Source organism: Leptinotarsa decemlineata, unplaced genomic scaffold (genome assembly GCF_025532065.1).
Source record: "Leptinotarsa decemlineata unplaced genomic scaffold, Ldec_3_MD MMD2_P_RNA_scaffold_12, whole genome shotgun sequence".
In the NCBI taxonomy this organism is placed as follows: Eukaryota; Metazoa; Arthropoda; class Insecta; order Coleoptera; family Chrysomelidae; genus Leptinotarsa; species Leptinotarsa decemlineata.
Genome location: NW_027412526.1, coordinates 11,198,677 through 11,216,261, shown reverse-complemented (window position 1 = coordinate 11,216,261; position 17,585 = coordinate 11,198,677). Strand labels below are relative to the sequence as shown.

Here is a 17,585-nt window from a genome sequence, read left to right as displayed (position 1 = left end):
CTAAAAATGAAAACAACTCTCGAAAAAATCTACGGTACATAGGGAGACGTGAAAGTTGCTATTGTGTTCCAATTTCCAGGGCCGTAATTTAAAAGGGAATAATTCACACAATTATAATCGAATATTACCGAAACATCCAGAAATATAAAATTGAATTTAATTTCTCAGTATGAAGTGAATGTCTACGATCCAAAAACTACAACAAAAAATACAGGTCCGTATTTAAAAATTCAAAGATGGGGGTGGCCAAAGTCAGATGACCCCCTGTATAAAAGATTCATGGATATATTCTGAGAGTCCACATCGAGTGCCAATAGCAAAATGTGGACTGCTTTTCAATATGTCTGCGAATAAAGAAGATAAAGGCAAACAAATAATTTGAGATTTTTTGGTTGTTCGTGTATATTTCCAGAACCAAAAGAGCTATATCCGATTTATTAAATCATTGAATAGGTCTCTAAAATACACAACTCTGCCACAATTTAATCGACACTCTATCTCTTATCGTTTACGAGATCCCCATGTACAGAAACGGATTTGAAAAGCCCTGTATTATCAATTCTGCAATATATCTAACGAAAATTTGATTTGAAACAAATAAGGAAAAAAAATGAATGAAAGAAAAATTACCATATGTCACAGCAGAAACAGTTAATCATACCAACAATTACTGTTGTTTCAACAATATTTTTGTCGTGAGCTAAATTCCATCATACAGGACTCTTTTTCTTCAATACTCAAACACCTTCCTAATATATAAATGAATTAGAAATAATTGTAGAGAAAGGTTGAGTGAAATAAAAATGCGTGATGCAGTTTCAAAAGTTTCATTGAAAATAATACATTAACTAGCCTTCTTTGCTGCAAACCTCAAACACGCACAGTAGTTTAGTTTTTAGAGAACAATTATAATTCAATATAAATAAAGTTTTCAATAAATAAAAACAAATTTTTATTTACCTATTTCTTACTTATGATGCACTGTTTGGAACCTTTGGTGTAGTAATGAATATTACTGGAGTTTTTTCCCAACATCAAATCGTTATTTTCAACACCTCGACACGTGTTTCGATCACCAAGTGATCATCTTCAAAGAGGAAGATTAAAACTAATCTTAAAGAGGAAGATGATCACTTGGTGATCGAAACACGTGTCGAGGTGTTGAAAATAACGATTTGGTGTTGGGAAAAAACTCCAGTAATATTACCTATTTCTTGTATATTGTGCAACCATGATGACAACAAACTTGACGACTTCTCTGCCTCGTGGTGCCTTCCCTTCGTTTTCTTCCTGTTGGAAGCTCCTGACGCATTTTTTGAACACTTTTAATCAATATCATTCACGGAATCTTAATGAAATGCAAATTCAGCACACTGATTGATTACTGACTAAGACATTTGGCTGACATCAATCAAATCACACAAAGTTGGAAATTCACACTAAAACTATACAACTTCATTGTTTCTCAATAAAACTTCTGTTTATTGAGTAATTGAACTTGATATTGGAATTTATATTTTTGGTTATGAAACCGTTACTAATTTTGATTATGTTTCTGGGGCCCCATAATTTGGCGCTCGGGGAGAGTGCCCCGAGGATCCGTGCCTGATTACTATGATTATTTTTAGAAAGATATGAACCGCCCGAAAAAATATGTCGTAGAGACTTCAGAATCTCGCATATTATACGATAGATAAGGACTGAAGTAGGTCAAACTAAATAAGTTTGTTTGATAGAGACAATCCATGTTTAATCGTTTGAGATATTCCAAATGCATGTTGTTGTTACTTCGAATTAAAAAGATGATATGATATGCACAATGAGTGATGCAAAAAAATTCATTTTGATGGTGGATGATTTATGACTGGAAATTTAATGATGTTACTGTTTCAGTATGGATGGAAGTTTTGTTTGTAGCATATAATATATTCCCACCAAGCTGAAAAGCACTAAGATTGTTTAAAATATGATTAAAAATAAAATTTGAAAGTTTCCCATCTTTCCCCTGTATATAAAAAGAATTATTCAAGTTCAAAGGTCAAAAAATAAGCTTTTCGCAATTTTCAGCAAAACGGTAAGTTTTATCATAAAAATACAAAAATTGTAGATCATAAAATAATCTACAAAAAATATGTCAATACTTTTTTCTACGAGCCACCGTTTTTGAGATATAACGATTCAAAAAATTGTAAAAGTTGTAACCGTCATAGTATGCATGAGTATACAGAGTACAACTCTGTATTTGTAATATATGTTAAAATATTTTTCTATAGGTCATTGAAACTTACACTTAAAAATATACATAAGTTATAACTATAAGAATATTAGGTAAAATGAAACCCACTCCCTTAATGTATACGCCATTGTAACCTTGAGACAACATCTGTCCTTCTTAAAACCAGGAAAAGCTCAACATCAATCGGAAATATATTCATCAAAAAGTTTATCTACTTTTGCAAAGTGTCAAAATCATGTAGGGGAGACCGGGGCTACAATTAACAAAAAATATATTTTAGTTGTAGCTAAGAAATAATTCAACTTTAGACTTGATTTTTGAGATACATGATGCTAAAATCATTCAGGTATCATGTAATGATATCAAAACAAACTTATTAGTAACGATGCCGTAGATAGAACGATTTTTCACAAAAATGGTGGTTGTTAATTGTTACCTCAGGTTTGGGGCTAGAGTTAACAGGTATGGGGCAAGTATTAACAGAAGGAGTGCAAATTTACATAGGTTATGCTGACTAATATAAAAAAAAATAAATATATTTAGGACATATTTCTTTTATTGATGAAAGTGTGATTAATACAGCCTTACATGGAATTCATATTCTTATAAACTCATAATAACAAAATCACAAAATATCTGAACAAGAACGAAATCTCAAAATACGTTTGAGTATTTCAACGTAACAAAGTAAAATCTCTCTGAAATAACTCAACGCCTACTTGAAATTACTAAAAAAACTCTTATAAATTGGTATTTCAATTATTTTATAAGAATTTATCAGTGGTAAACAGGACATATTTTTTATATTTAAACTCAATTAGACATATTACTTAAACAACATCATACGATGAGGTAGAAAATGGCACATTTTGTATCTTAAAAGCTGTGTGTGTGTGTGTATGGGAGAATTGGCATTGGAATTATCCTTTTGCCACAGAGTGTTTCTTAAAAGCTGAAAAATGAGTGTTTTATAAACATCTTCAAAACTTAAGTATTATCGTCTTTAGACTTGAACAACGTATATAAAATGTAACTTGATACAAAATCAACAAAAAATATCAAGGATTAGGAACTATTTTAAATACCTACGAACTGAAAGACTATCTATTCGTATTTATCATCTGAATTACAATTCACCTTTGATACATCCTGCTGGCGCCCAGTCCTTGCAAAATATACATTCGATCCATTCACCACCTGATGTATCTTCATTATAGGAGGCACCGAAAATGAAACAAAAATAGTCATCATCATCGTTAGAGCTATTGCTTTCATTTAATATAATTTTCTTCACTTTTCCTACTTTTTCGTGTTTATTTACATTTCCTTTAACCCTTCCTTTACCTTTCCTCTTACCTTTTCCCTTATATTTTTTGTTTTCTTCATTCTGGTGTTTTGATGTGATTTTCCTCTTTTTCTTTTCTCTAATATTATGTTCTTCTTCTAGAGCATTTTTTCCGGAGAATCGGTAAAAATAGCAGACTTTTTAGCGCGTTTTCTATTTGACGTAATTCGTGGTGGAACTTTTGGTAGAGGTGTTATGGTTTCAACTGTAAAATCACTAGGTCCTTTCTACATGCCTGACGGTCCAGCTATTGGTTCACAAGACATTTGCGATATAACATCAGTCACGCTAATATCTAATTTTGTTACATCGTCCAAAAATTTCAGGGTTTTTCAAATTTACTGACAGATCATCAATATCAACGTCATCATTATCAACAGTTGGTTCAGAGACTAGTGACTGGTTTTGATCGCTGGAGTCTGGGCGGTCCGTGACAAAAAAAGGCGCAAAGTCAGATTCTTGAGAAATATCTTCGTTGCACGGCCAGATGCCAGACTTTTTAGAAGCGTTCATTATATTCGTAGGGTTTGAAGCCAACGGTAGCTCTTCTTTAACAATTCCAGGGAGGTCATATATAGTTATTACTTTTCCCGAGTTACTGGCCATCCAAGAAGTTTGTGCTCTGTTCATATAATTTTTGAATGACCACGCGTAGTTGTCCGTTTATAAGTTCTCATGCTGTCCTAAAGAAAAAACATATAAAATAATCATTCACAAACATTCAGCTACTCTGTTAATACTAGTCCCCACATCTGGGGTAGGTATTAACAAGTTGATTCTAGCCCCTCTCATGTGTTAATTATAGCCCCAAAGGTACACTTTGAGTATTAAATAACATAATAAAATATTGGTCGATAGTAATGGCAAAAAGAAACTTAGAATTGTTAAGTATGAAATATGCTTTTAGGGAAACAAAAAATATAATCATAACTCTTTATAGTTATTGTACAAATCAAAAAAACGTGAACTCTAAAAAGATCGTTACATGCTTAAAAATATCAACCGGCACACAACTCACTCACGCGCGGGGCGCAACTAACCGACGGCAGTGGTATGCGGCGCGATCGAGTTGTCAAATTGCGACACGCACTGGAGGTGTAGTGTGTATAGTTATAGATAAATTTGCTTGTTAATACTTACCTGTGTTAATTGTAGCCCCGGTCTCTCCTACTATTTTTACCCGCAATAACTGGCTATGATACATCTGCATTTTACAGGAGGGGTAAAAATAACAGTTTTCAAAATGTTTACGGTTTTTGTTTCTGGATGTGTAGAAATATTTGACGTGGTTCAGGTTTGCCAATACTTAACAATTTTCAACTAAATTTCTATAACAATTTTCAAAGTTCTAAATCTGACATCCCTCATAAACATTTTTATGTGAAGCGCCAAAATAAATAAATTACATCATTCGGCCATCGTGAAGGTATGTTTGTCCTCAAACATAATCATTCATTTTTTTTTGGTTATGTTCTTTATTCAGGTCTGTCGATCATTTAATATATTCTTTTACTCTTTCTTAGGATTCAGGAATTCATCACCATCACTGTCATTATCAGTCGATAAATGAATTTCGTGTTTTCTGTCTCTATCAACTTTTTCAATAACGAATTTGATTTTTGATCTTCTTCTCCTGAATCATTATCTTCTTCATGATTACGAAATATTTTCATTTCTGATAAATGTGCTACTGTAGGTAAACTCTAACAAGTGTCCTGTTCATTTTATTCTACTTTGTCGTAGTAAATATTCATTTGTGGAGGATTTTGTACTCTATACATTAAATATTACTGGAGTTTTTTCCCAACACCAAATCGTTTTCAACACCTCGACACGTGTTTCGATCACCAAGTGATCATCTTCAAAGAGAAAGATTAAACTGTTTAAGAGGAAGATTAAACTCAGTTTAATATTCTCTCAAATAATCCAACACTGCACATTTTGAGGGAGGGGCTTCTCACCGGCCAAGACTCAGTCCGGCAGCTGTATACAGGGTGTAACTAAATAAGTGTAAAACATTTAAGGAGGTGATTCCTCATCGAAAAAAAGATAGGATCTTTCATATAAAAAAAATTTCATTGGCGCATCCCTTGTTAAGATACAGCCCCTTAAAGGGGGTAATAAAATTTGTATAACAATTTTTTTCACACGCACTAAAAAAGCTACAATATTGAAATTAACCTGACGTTTTGTACTACCAAAAAGAAACTTAGCCAGAAATGTATTTGATTTACCCCATGGTTGTAAGGGGTGGAAAACGCAACCCCTAACATTTATTTCCAATGTAATTTTCTGTCTTATTATTTGTTTACCATTTAAAAATTCATTTCCGATAGCTTATTTTATTGCAAACAAAAAATGTCTCTTGGGTTTTTTGCCCAAAATGAAACAGTTCGCAGCAAAAAATCATTTTAGGAACAACTACAGAGATACATCGTCATAAATGCGAAAATATGAAACTAATTTATCTAGTAGGTCGCTATTAGCGATAGTGACAATTAAATTGGTATAACGCTATCAGTTTGTGAATTTTCAAAATTGAATTAATACTAATTGTGTGTTGTTGTTCTGTTCTTAATTTGTTACTTTAATAATTCACTCGTTATCAAAATGGCATACACAAATGAGTAAATGGCTGATATGCATTACGTTTACGGTCTGTCGCAGGGGAATGGGTTAGAAGCTTCTAGAAGATATGCTGAAATGTATCCTCAACGGCAGCATCCTTCACATAGAATATTTGCTCGACTTCATTAACGATTACGAGAATATGGTTCATTCGACAAAAGAACGCAGGATTGTGGTCGCCATCGAGAAGTACGAACACCACATCTTGAGGAAGCAGTACTTAATTTGATTGAAAAACAACCTACTACCAGTACTAGAAAGATTGCTTTCCAGCTGAATGTTGATCATATGACGGTATTTCAAATTTTAAAGGAACAACTCTTATACCCTTACAATCTGCAACGAGTACAGGCACTGTTTAAAAAAAATCTGTTTAAAATCTGTTTTTCCATTAATCAGCTGTCGCCCCCATACGAACAACAACTCTGAGAAGTTGAGATACTTGTGCGATCTAAGGACTAACGAGGTCTTACCTTCTAACGCGTGATTCCTAAACGAGACTAACCGCGAGACTTTCCGAACCGTCTTGAATTTGCAATTGGATGCTGGAAATAATTAGAAGGAATTGTGACTTTCTGAAGACGATACAATTCACAGGCGAATGTAGTTTTTCTCGGGACAAGATTATTAATTTCCATAATTACCACATATGGGCTGATGAAAACCCTCACGCTGTTGTCGAAACTAACCATCAAGAACAGTTTTCTCTTAACGTGTGGCTCGGAGTTATTGGAGACGTTTAATTTTTGAGAGAAGGGCATCCAGTACTACTGGAGAAAGTTCCTTTGGGCGTCTTTAAAAGAAATCCTGTTCATGTTCATTCTATACAAAATTCCTGTTATGTTCAGTCGATCATAATATAGTTTTGTATATAGATTCACAAAACTCTTGTTTGTAAACGAATTGAGTAATTTGAAGGGATACAGTTTTGAATTCAAACAATCCAGATCAAGTTGATATTGCTCTCCATTTGAAATAGTTTATTTTTCTCTTATAGGCGGTGAATTTTGAGATGATATTATATTTTCATGATTCAAAATAGTTCATCTTAGCAATAATATAATCAAACGAATGATGTCGTCGAAAGACCAAGAAATTTGATTTCTCCGTTGAAAAAATTGTGTTTCTCTTGTGGAACATAGCGCTGTTGGTGCTGTGGGTCTCGTCAAAGAAACCTATGATCTTCTTTGAAAGAAATACTTTTTACTGTGTAGGCTGATAACAATAAGGTTTCGCGTAGTTCCCCAAGGATATCGTTCGTGACCGCATATCAGCCTGCGGCCATTCAGCTGTCGGCACGATTCCTTACTCTTTAGCTTGGGTAGACTGGTCCATGGTGGCATGTTTTGCAAAGGCTTTTGGAGGGTTTCAGTTACCCACACCCTACTTATTTCTGCCACTGACCAGGAGTCCGGCGACCCTGTGCGTAAGGCCACATTGGCTTCCCATACAGGGCCTCCAGTCCTATGACTGTTCCCCTATTCGCCACCTGGAACACTATACCTATATATAAAGCTGAACACTGCCATAATTAGCGGTGCACTATTGTATTCCATAATGCGTATAATTTTTACATTCACCGGAAAGTTTTCTACCCACCTCTACATAACCTTCGTATAAGGTTTTGTTTTACATATTATCTATGTGTATTGTTCACAGTTTCATGAATACATCAATATATTATCGTAACAAATTGAGTAATCATCACCTGTTTTCTTGTAGATAACAGTTATTTGAATAAGCTGGTTATCCAAATGAAGCCTATCGATTATCCGATGAATTGATAGTCATATCAGTCCATCGGGAAAATAAACAAAACAGGTTTCTCAATAATAATAATGATTTATGAACTGGATGCTCCTACGTGTATCAATAAAACTTGAAATGAAATATGTGTAATAGACCAACGAAAAAACGGTTTTATAAATAGAGACTTTTCACATACTCTGGAATAGAGGGATTTTCAGATTACCATAGCTTTAATGGATAGAACAGACAATTTTTATCACGGAATTTTCATTACCCTGAATTACAGGTGGAGGTCAAAGAAGATTCGATCATATCATGGAAATGAATTGGAAAAAGAATCAGCAAAATTTTTTATTTCAAAATTTATTTATTGCTTCAACATCTTGAGCGATCATCAATATGGCTTTCGGCAACAAAGATCAAAAGGCGACCTTCTATCGGTCACTCATATTTGAAATAACGCAATCGAGAAACATGGAGAATCAAGAGCTGTTGTGCTTGATATTTCTAACGCCTTTGACCGTGTGTGGCATGAGGGTTTGCTGGCCAAAGTTCGATGCTTAGGCTTGTCGGATCATTTATGTGTATGGCTCTCCAGCTTCCTGAAAAGAACGCTCCCTGCAAACCTCTTTTTATTGTATATCAACGACTTATTGGGAAAAACCAAGAATCCAATATACAGGCTGATTCACGGTGGATGGCACATTAGACGTTTCTGGTGAACCAGACAACGGATCACTTTGAAAATTTAATGGAGGGCATATTCGGACATTCTCTAGCCAACTAAAATATTTTCGACAATGCGGTGTTGCCGCTTCTATTAGAAAGCAGTAAAAACTTTGATTTTTCAAATGGAACACTCTGTATATAATATTATTTTTGGAATCTCCAACAATTGCCCGACAACTTTTCTTGATATTTCCCTATACCTATCTGTTACCGTTTTCGAAATAAAAATTAATTTCAATTTTTTTCTTCGAAAATCATGACTTCTAAAAATGCCGATATCTTTTAGTTAAGAAGTACTATGATATCGAAATTTGGTTTGGAGTTAGGTGATACTTGGACACTTCCCACACGTCAGCCTAATCTCCGTTACTTCAATACAGGGTGGTAAAAAAATACAGTTTTTTCGTTTGCTTGAAAAAGTTGCTGAAATTTGATTATTTTAAATGGAACACCCTGTATATTATTAAAAATTCGGAAAGCTGCTGAAATTTGCTTTCTCTCTATGTATATCATACCTATACCTAACTAGTCAAGTTTCGGACTTATGAACATTTATTTGTGAAAATTTTTTGCCAAAAAAATTATCCTATCAAATTTGTCTATTTCTAGTCATGTGTGTCGAAATAACCAATGAAACCATCATTACACTGATAACTACCCATGGATAGTTTTCACGGGTAGTTATCACTTATGTCATGACATTGCTAAGCAACCAACACAATAAAGTTGTTGATTGATCAGGAACATCATAACCAAATAATCAATAGTATGCGTGGAAACACCTATGCAGTAACCGAGGCAAATACAGCAAGATCAACGGAATATCATTATACGAATTGTTCTTTTAATAACTGTGTGTTCAATAAATAATTTTGTTCGAATTGCAAAAAATTTTCTCACCGAATATCCCTCGAACATTGATAAATAACTCATAATTTTATCACAACTTCCTCAAGCACGTTATTTTAGGTAACATCCCTCCGCCTTCGACGTCGGGATGTTACCAAATAACGTGCTTTCGAAAACTGTGATAAAATTATTTCGTTAGTTATCAATGTCCTTGGGATATTATAGCTGAAAAATTTTTGCCAAAAAAATTATCCTATCAAATTTGTCTATTTCTAGTCATGTGTGTCGTAATAACCAATGAAACCATCATTACAATGATAACTACCCATGGATAGTTTTCACGGGTAGTTATCACTTATGTCATGACATTGCTAAGCAACCAACACAATAAAGTTGTTTGACATTTCAGTAAAATTGAAATCCACTATGAAGTGCACACACTGTGGACACTCATCAGTTATCTTTGATCCTTTCTGGGATTTGTCCCTTCCCATACCACAAAGATCTGGCCAAGTGAGTTTGTCACATTGCTTGGATTCTTTCACAAAAGAGGAAACTCTGGATGGAAATGAAAAACCAATGTTTTCGAGGTGCAAGCAAAGGAGAAAATGTACAAAGTCCTTATCAATCTATAAGTTTCCCCGTATTTTAGTAATTCATTTGAAAAGATTCTCTCCGACGGAAAGGTTCAGTGGCAAATTGAACGTTTACATTGACTTTTCTTCAGATGGATTAGATATGAGCAGTTATGCAGCAGAGAATGTGGCTCCTTGTCATTATAATCTATATGCACTTTCAAATCACAGTGGGACTACTTACAACGGACATTACACAGCATATTGCAGACACCCATATAGTGGCACATGGCATGAATACAACGATTCACAGGTGTTCCCAATTTCGCCAAAATCAATTGTGAGCAATGAGGCATATGTCCTCTTTTATGAACAGGAGGGAACGAAGCAGCACCTTTGATGTGTGTGTGTGTTTTTTTTTTTCTTCTTTCCTTTTTTTTTTCTTCTTTCCTTTTTTCTTAATAATCATAGTTCTTTGAATTGATTTGTATTTCTATTCGCTAATTATTTTATCATGCCGATTAAATAATACCCATGTATAGTTCAAGTTTCAGTAATTCAATTTATTTCGAAAATGTCACTTCCTCGCTTTGGTGTTCAAAATGATGCGGCAATTGACAAAATCATTGAAGAAAATACACCAAAAAATACTGTCAATAGTAAAAAATACACTTGGAAAATATTTATGGAGTTATATCATTATTCGAATTGTTCTTTTAATAACTGTGTGTTCAATAAATAATTTTGTTCGAATTGCAAAAAATTTTCTCAGCGAATATCCCTTGAACATTGATAAATAACTCATAATTTTATCACAACTTCCTCAAGCACGTTATTTTAGGTAACATCCCTCCGCCTTCGGCGTCGGGATGTTACCAAATAACGTGCTTTCGAAAACTGTGATAAAATTATTTCGTTAGTTATCAATGTCCTTGGGATATTATAGCTGACAACAGCACACTTGTCTCTTCATTCCATTTGGATTCCAGGACATCGGCTACGGAGGCACATCTTCTCCGGCAGCAGGATGTTGCATATCTTTTTAAAAAATGCATACTTTAGCATAAATGATAGCAAGGCTGGTGCATCAGTGTTTTGTGATTTTTCGAACGCTTTCGATTGCGTTGATCATAAGATACTGCTGCGGAAGCTCAGCCATTATGGGATAAGAGTAACAAATTTGAATTGATTTGGTTCATATTTGACAGGACGTCGACAGGTGGTGAAAACATCAAGTGGACAGTCTGATCTCAGTGACATAAAACATGGTGTACCTCGGGGGTCTGTTTTAGGACCAGTGTTGTTTTTAATATACTTAAATGACCTAATAACTAATAACATTGCAGGACAATTTACTGTATTTGCCGACGATACCACTATTAAGTGGAGTAATGAAGAAATTAATCAGCTATCAAATACGATAAAAATAGATATTCAACAAATTCAAGCCTGGTGTAACGCAAACTCCTTGTGCTTCAACCTAAACAAAACAAAACTAGTTACTTCCAAATGTATAGTAGACGATTTAGATTTGGATAACCACTACATAGAAAACAAACAGCACACTGAATTCCTAGGCATACACATAGACAATAAATTAAATTTTAAAGAACATGTATCCCGTCTGAGTAAAAAAGTATCTAGTGGATGTTATGCTATTGGAGTGATATCAAATGAACTAGGGCACACTGCAGCTAGAATGGCTTACTTTGCACTGATCGAATCTCATATTCGCTATGGAATAGCTATCTGGGGCCATTGTAGTTTACAATTACAGAATACGCTACAGAAGAGGTCTTTGAGATACCTTACAAAGTCTAAGCCGAGAGATCACTGCAAGCCTTTATTCATCAGCCACAAAATATTACCTGTCACCTATTTATACATAATGGAAACAGTATGCTTAATTCATAAAAATAAAACTAGCATGTACACTCCCGGAACAAATAGTCACAACACCAGACAGAACCATATGCTTTACTTACCTATTCCAAAATTCACCTTGACTCAGCATTCTCTGATTTATGAAAGTATTAAAGTATATAATCACCTTCCTACCATTCTAAAAATTAGCACAGATATCAAAAAGTTCCGAAGTACAGTTAAAGATCTTTTAATCAAAAAAGCTTATTATTCGATCCATGAATTCTACCATGATAACCTATAATGTCCACCTAAACTCATCTGTCTTCTTAATGTTTTATTTTTTAAATTGCTATGTTTGTATTTTTTATATTTTATGTCACGTATGTTTTATTTGTGAAATTGCTATGTTTGTATTTTTTATATTTTATGTAATGTATTGTATTTTGAATTTTTTATAAATCATGACATTCATTTGATTTTTTTTAAAAGACTTTGTCAATAAGATACTAATCTTCCGACAATAAAGCATATTGATTGATCTATTGATTGATTGGATCTAGAAGTGATTTCGAATTGGGGTGAAAGTAACCAGGTTCAATTCAATGCCACAAAAACCCAAGCATCGGTTTTCTCCAAGAAGATAAATGTCGCCGAACCGGATATAATAATGTCAGGTCGGACAATTCCGCTTTCTGCTTAGAAAAGTTTGTTGGGGGTTAAAATGGACATCAATTTGTCTTGGCACAATCATGCCGCTAGAATTGAAAGGGTGCTTCTCAAAAGCTTGGAACATTGTTCCGAACCAAAAAACTGTACACACCTCAGCAACTTTTGATGCTTTATTAAGCTCAGATCAGACCTTTTTGGAGTATTTTTCTCATGTATAGAGATCTGCTTCCAAACATACCCTGAAGTTGTTGGATTTCATTCAGAAAAGATATATCCTCCTGATTGGAGACACGAACATCACGAGCAACCTTGATAGCCGGAAATATCGAAGAAAGGTTGGAGATTTGTCGTGAGGTGACTTGGCACATTTGATTCCACCAAGAGCGGTACATATCAGCAATACGCGACAGACTGTGGCTGCTCATCGTTTTGAGGTTCAACTCAGTACCCCTCGAACTTCACTGTTTAAGAGATCTTTCATCTGGAGAACTGCGTTTATGTGGAATAAACTTCCTGAGCACGTTTTTCCAAATGGATTTAATCTCCAGCGATTCAAATCCAATGTGAATCGCTATTTTCACAAAGGCACCGCTCTGAGAACGCCCTAAGGATTTTCCTGTAGTTCTTGTGTTTCGTCCTAAAAAAAAAAGTAGTACTGCGGAAACAAGGCCCAGTAAATTCTTGTGAGTCTCGTAAATTTGAAAATTCTGCAATCTCTTCTGGCATATTTCCAAATTTATGGATACTAAGCCGTTGTTTGTATGACTCACCAGTAGTGTATTCAGAAAAAAATAGAAAGCCAGTCATAAACGTCTCAAATGAATGATTTTTTTTATAGAATAAATTAGTTCAGAGGAAATACCTATTCATGCATTTATTCCATGCATATTATACATGATTGGAATTTGATCTTGTGAAAAATCTGAGCGAGATTATGGTAAATAGATACCTTGACTCGATATGATACGTATCATGTGCTTGTTTGAAATTAAAGTAATTAATTAATCGGAAACACAAAAAAATGGAGCAAATCCTATTAGGTACCTTTTTTTCAAGAGAAATAAATAATACCATGTCAATATTTCATAATTTCAAAAATGTAGAAAAATGGGTCAAGTATATCTGCCAAAATATGTAACTAAACCATGAATAGTCGAAATAAGTGTTACCATTTAAGCCGAAATATTACCGAGTTTTGTTTATACGAGGTAAACAACTGATTTATCTTAGTCGCAATATAAATTTGCACTTGAATTTCCCGTGTTTCGTTTTCGTGTTTCTCGTATGGTTTTGCTGTTGATGTCATTCTTTTCTAATAAGTTCACCTTTTTTATATAACACATTCCTCAAGAATTTTTTTTCACTTTTACTTACCATGAACATTTAGTTACAATTTATATTCGAAATCAAGTTATTACTTTATCCTTTCACCATTATCAATATTCAAGCAAAAAGTAGTTATTGTTTAACTAGGCAGATTTACTGCCGCTGCGAGTATTTCATATCCGAGTTAGTAAATCTGTTTCTCTAATGTATGAATCATCTAATTTTTTTTCAATTGTTTGTACAGTGTGTTGAAAAATCGGAATGAAATATTTTTTTATGTAATGGATATATAACTCAAAATTTATTCTTATCAAATAAAATCAATTTCATTTCTTTGTGACAATATAACATTGAATATGAACAGTCGAATTGGTTAGGTGGATAAGACACAATGAGGTACATACGTAGGTACGTAGATATAGTACACAGTCAGGTTAGAAATAACATAAAAATGGTATATCTATATACTATTATAAATGTGAAAGTTTGTAGAGAAGGATGTATGTATGTATGTTTTCGATTCTTTCATGCCTAAACGACTGAACGGATTTAGATGAAACTTTACATAAATACAGCTTATACAGCAGAAAAACATATAGGCTACAATTCACAAAGGTTTTGTGTAATTTTGCTCATAATATAACGATAACTATTAAATAAGTCGAAAAAATGTTTGCTTCCTGAGAACCATCTTGGCGTGTGCTACCTATACCGTTGGAGTTACATACAGATAATGTACCGTAAAACTGTTTATCTTAAATAGTTCTAAATTGAAGTCTGCGATAGTATATATCTACCTCTAGTGTGGTAGCCACTATATGCAAAATACTGAGCCACAAATAAAATTAAATTGGATACTTTGTTTACAATGTACATTTTGGAATATCTGTCAATTCTTATAAATTGATGCAATTGTAGTTTCAAGTATTTAACATAGATAAACTTTGTCTCCTACACTAATTAATTTGGATGAATCGTTTAAAAGTTATCACGATAAGATTAACTTGACGCAACGCAGTGAGTCATTATGCGTCGCGTCTACTGTAGGACGACGGGGGACAATGCGTGGGGGTAGAGGGGAAGTCTAAGCAATAAAGCGCCATCGCCAAGAACGCGTCTCGAACGCGGGCAGACGCGTGAAGGCAAATGTGGTTTTCGAATTAATTTATAGGTAACATAATTCGATTCTCGAAGCTATACATTACTTACCCCTAGTTTATAATAATGCAAGGTAAGGTGAGGTAATGCAGAGAGGTAAGGTAAGGTATCCATTTTTTGACGATGATGAAAAATTGAGTGATGAAAAATTCCGAAGGTGTAAAACCACGCAAATCTTTCAAAAACACGTATCCAAATATTAAAAAAAGAAAATGGAAAGAAGATACTGTGGAAGCTGTCACCAAAATTACTAATTCAATTACCACCCAGCCAAATAAAAAAACAGATTCAGACCTAGCCTTTGGGGATTAGGTAGGTTTAGCTTTGAAAGCCGTTACAAATAGAAAAATAAAGGCGAAACTGAAAACAAAAATCACACAACTTATAGATGAATCCTTATGTAATGACTCTGACTAGGTTTTCAACTAATAATTTTTGTTACAAATTTTGTATGATACGCAATTATTGGTTTCTTATGATGTTTTATCTTTTAACTGATATGGAATATTTCAAGTTTTTGGTGATAGATAAATTTTAAGTTTTCCTGATATAAAATATGTTTGAAGAAATTTTTATATGATTGTTAAGTTTTATATATATATATATATATATATATATATATATATATATATATATATATATATATATATATATAGTTATGAAAAGACTCGAAATACAACAGTGTATGGGAATTTTAAAAAACATCATGAAGGAATTCAGATACAAAATTACAGCAAGGACACCCTGTACATATATTGAAACCCACAGCTTTGACCGAAAACAAGCAAATAAGAGTGGGAAATTCAAATATTAACATTCTTACATTGAAACGCATCAAAATACGAAAAACTGATAATCGATATAGGTTAGAAAGAAATGTCAGATAAGAATTAAATTAACATCTGTGATGAAAAAACGATGATAAACTAATTGTTATTATTTAGGAATTATTTATTGAATTAAAATTCAAAATTTATTATTGTGAATAACTTCCTTAGAAACTGACATGAAGTGATGCTTTTGAAAAATATTTATATTTACATGAAAAGGAGGTTAACTATTGCTGTACGAAACTATAAAAAGAAAATGTATCTTAATTTAAGAGCCAATGTTAAATTAGTAGAATAGAAAATTTTCCTGAAAAAGAATTTGAAAATTTGTATATGTGAAAATTGATAGATGGTAACTAGGGGAACGAGATAGATTTTCAATTTTTTTTATCAACAACGAGATTCTTCTTGAGGCAACTAAAAGAGACGCCACGCTAAATTTTTCTCTCCGTAAAATTTGAATTATTTAGTATATGAATTAAGAATTAAACAGAATAGTAGTAAATACTGATTAGTAATAATAAATTCAGTGAAAAAACCTACCTGTCCAGCCAAGTCGAGTAAGAAATCCATGAGTTCCAGCTTCACAGAAATATCACACCACACACACACCTGCGTTGGAGGAAAGTAAGCTATTTACTTAAACCATGTATGAACAATATATGCATATATTAATGAAAAAACCTACGAACTGAATAAGACAATAAAAAGTACTCGAAATCAGAACCAGAAATTGGACTCTGCCGAATTATAGTGACCTGCAATTCATAAACTGACAATTACCACATTTTTTCGGTGTTTTCATATTGAATAGTTCGTTGTTCGTTGTAGATTTAGGACATTCTTAGATTTAAGGAATTTTCTATTTTGGCAAGTGATATATATATATATATATATATATATATATATATATATATATATATATATATATATATATACATATATATATATATATATATATATATATATATATATATATATATACACATCGAAAAAGTCTAGGGATATTTTTATAACATACTAAATATCGTAAAAATAAATGCATGAGGTCGTTTAATTTCGATTAAATTGGTACACTCGACCACCCTGTAGATTTCTATGGGTTGAACAAAGCCTGCAAAAACGGTAACTAATGTTTTATCAAGTTTTTTACAAACTGTAGGTTTTCGGCTAAAATGAATAATCTGAAAGTGTCGAGTTTGTACATTCTATACAGTTCTTGCTCAGCAATTAAACTGGAAATATTGCGCTTTAACATAGAACGCCATCACTTACCATTGGCTGAGATGAATAGACCTGTAGGGTTTCTTCAAGGTGGCATGCGACAAAATGATGTAGCTCTTCGTTTGGGGGTCTCCCAAAGTGTTATCAGTCGATTGTGGCGGCGTTTCCGTGAAACTGGCAGTCCAGCCGAACAACATCCAGGGCGAGGACGTGCTACAACTGCAGTTCAAGACCAATTTTTCGTCTTAACCGCAAGAAGACAACCGACAATCACAGCACCTGAGTTGGTTAACGTGTTGTCAAGAACATCAAAACTGGGATGCAAATGATTGGGCCACAGTTTTGTTTACAGACGAATCCAGATTTGGATTTCATCCAGATTCTCGTCGAGTAAGACTGTG

At 33.5% G+C, this 17,585-nt stretch overlaps 1 protein-coding gene across 2 annotated transcripts in view; it reads left to right on the top strand.

The window, feature by feature from the left end:
* tan (C45 family peptidase tan) overlaps positions 1-17,585 on the top strand; it is a 105,712-nt gene that overhangs the window by 14,166 nt on the left and 73,961 nt on the right. The window lies entirely within an intron of this gene.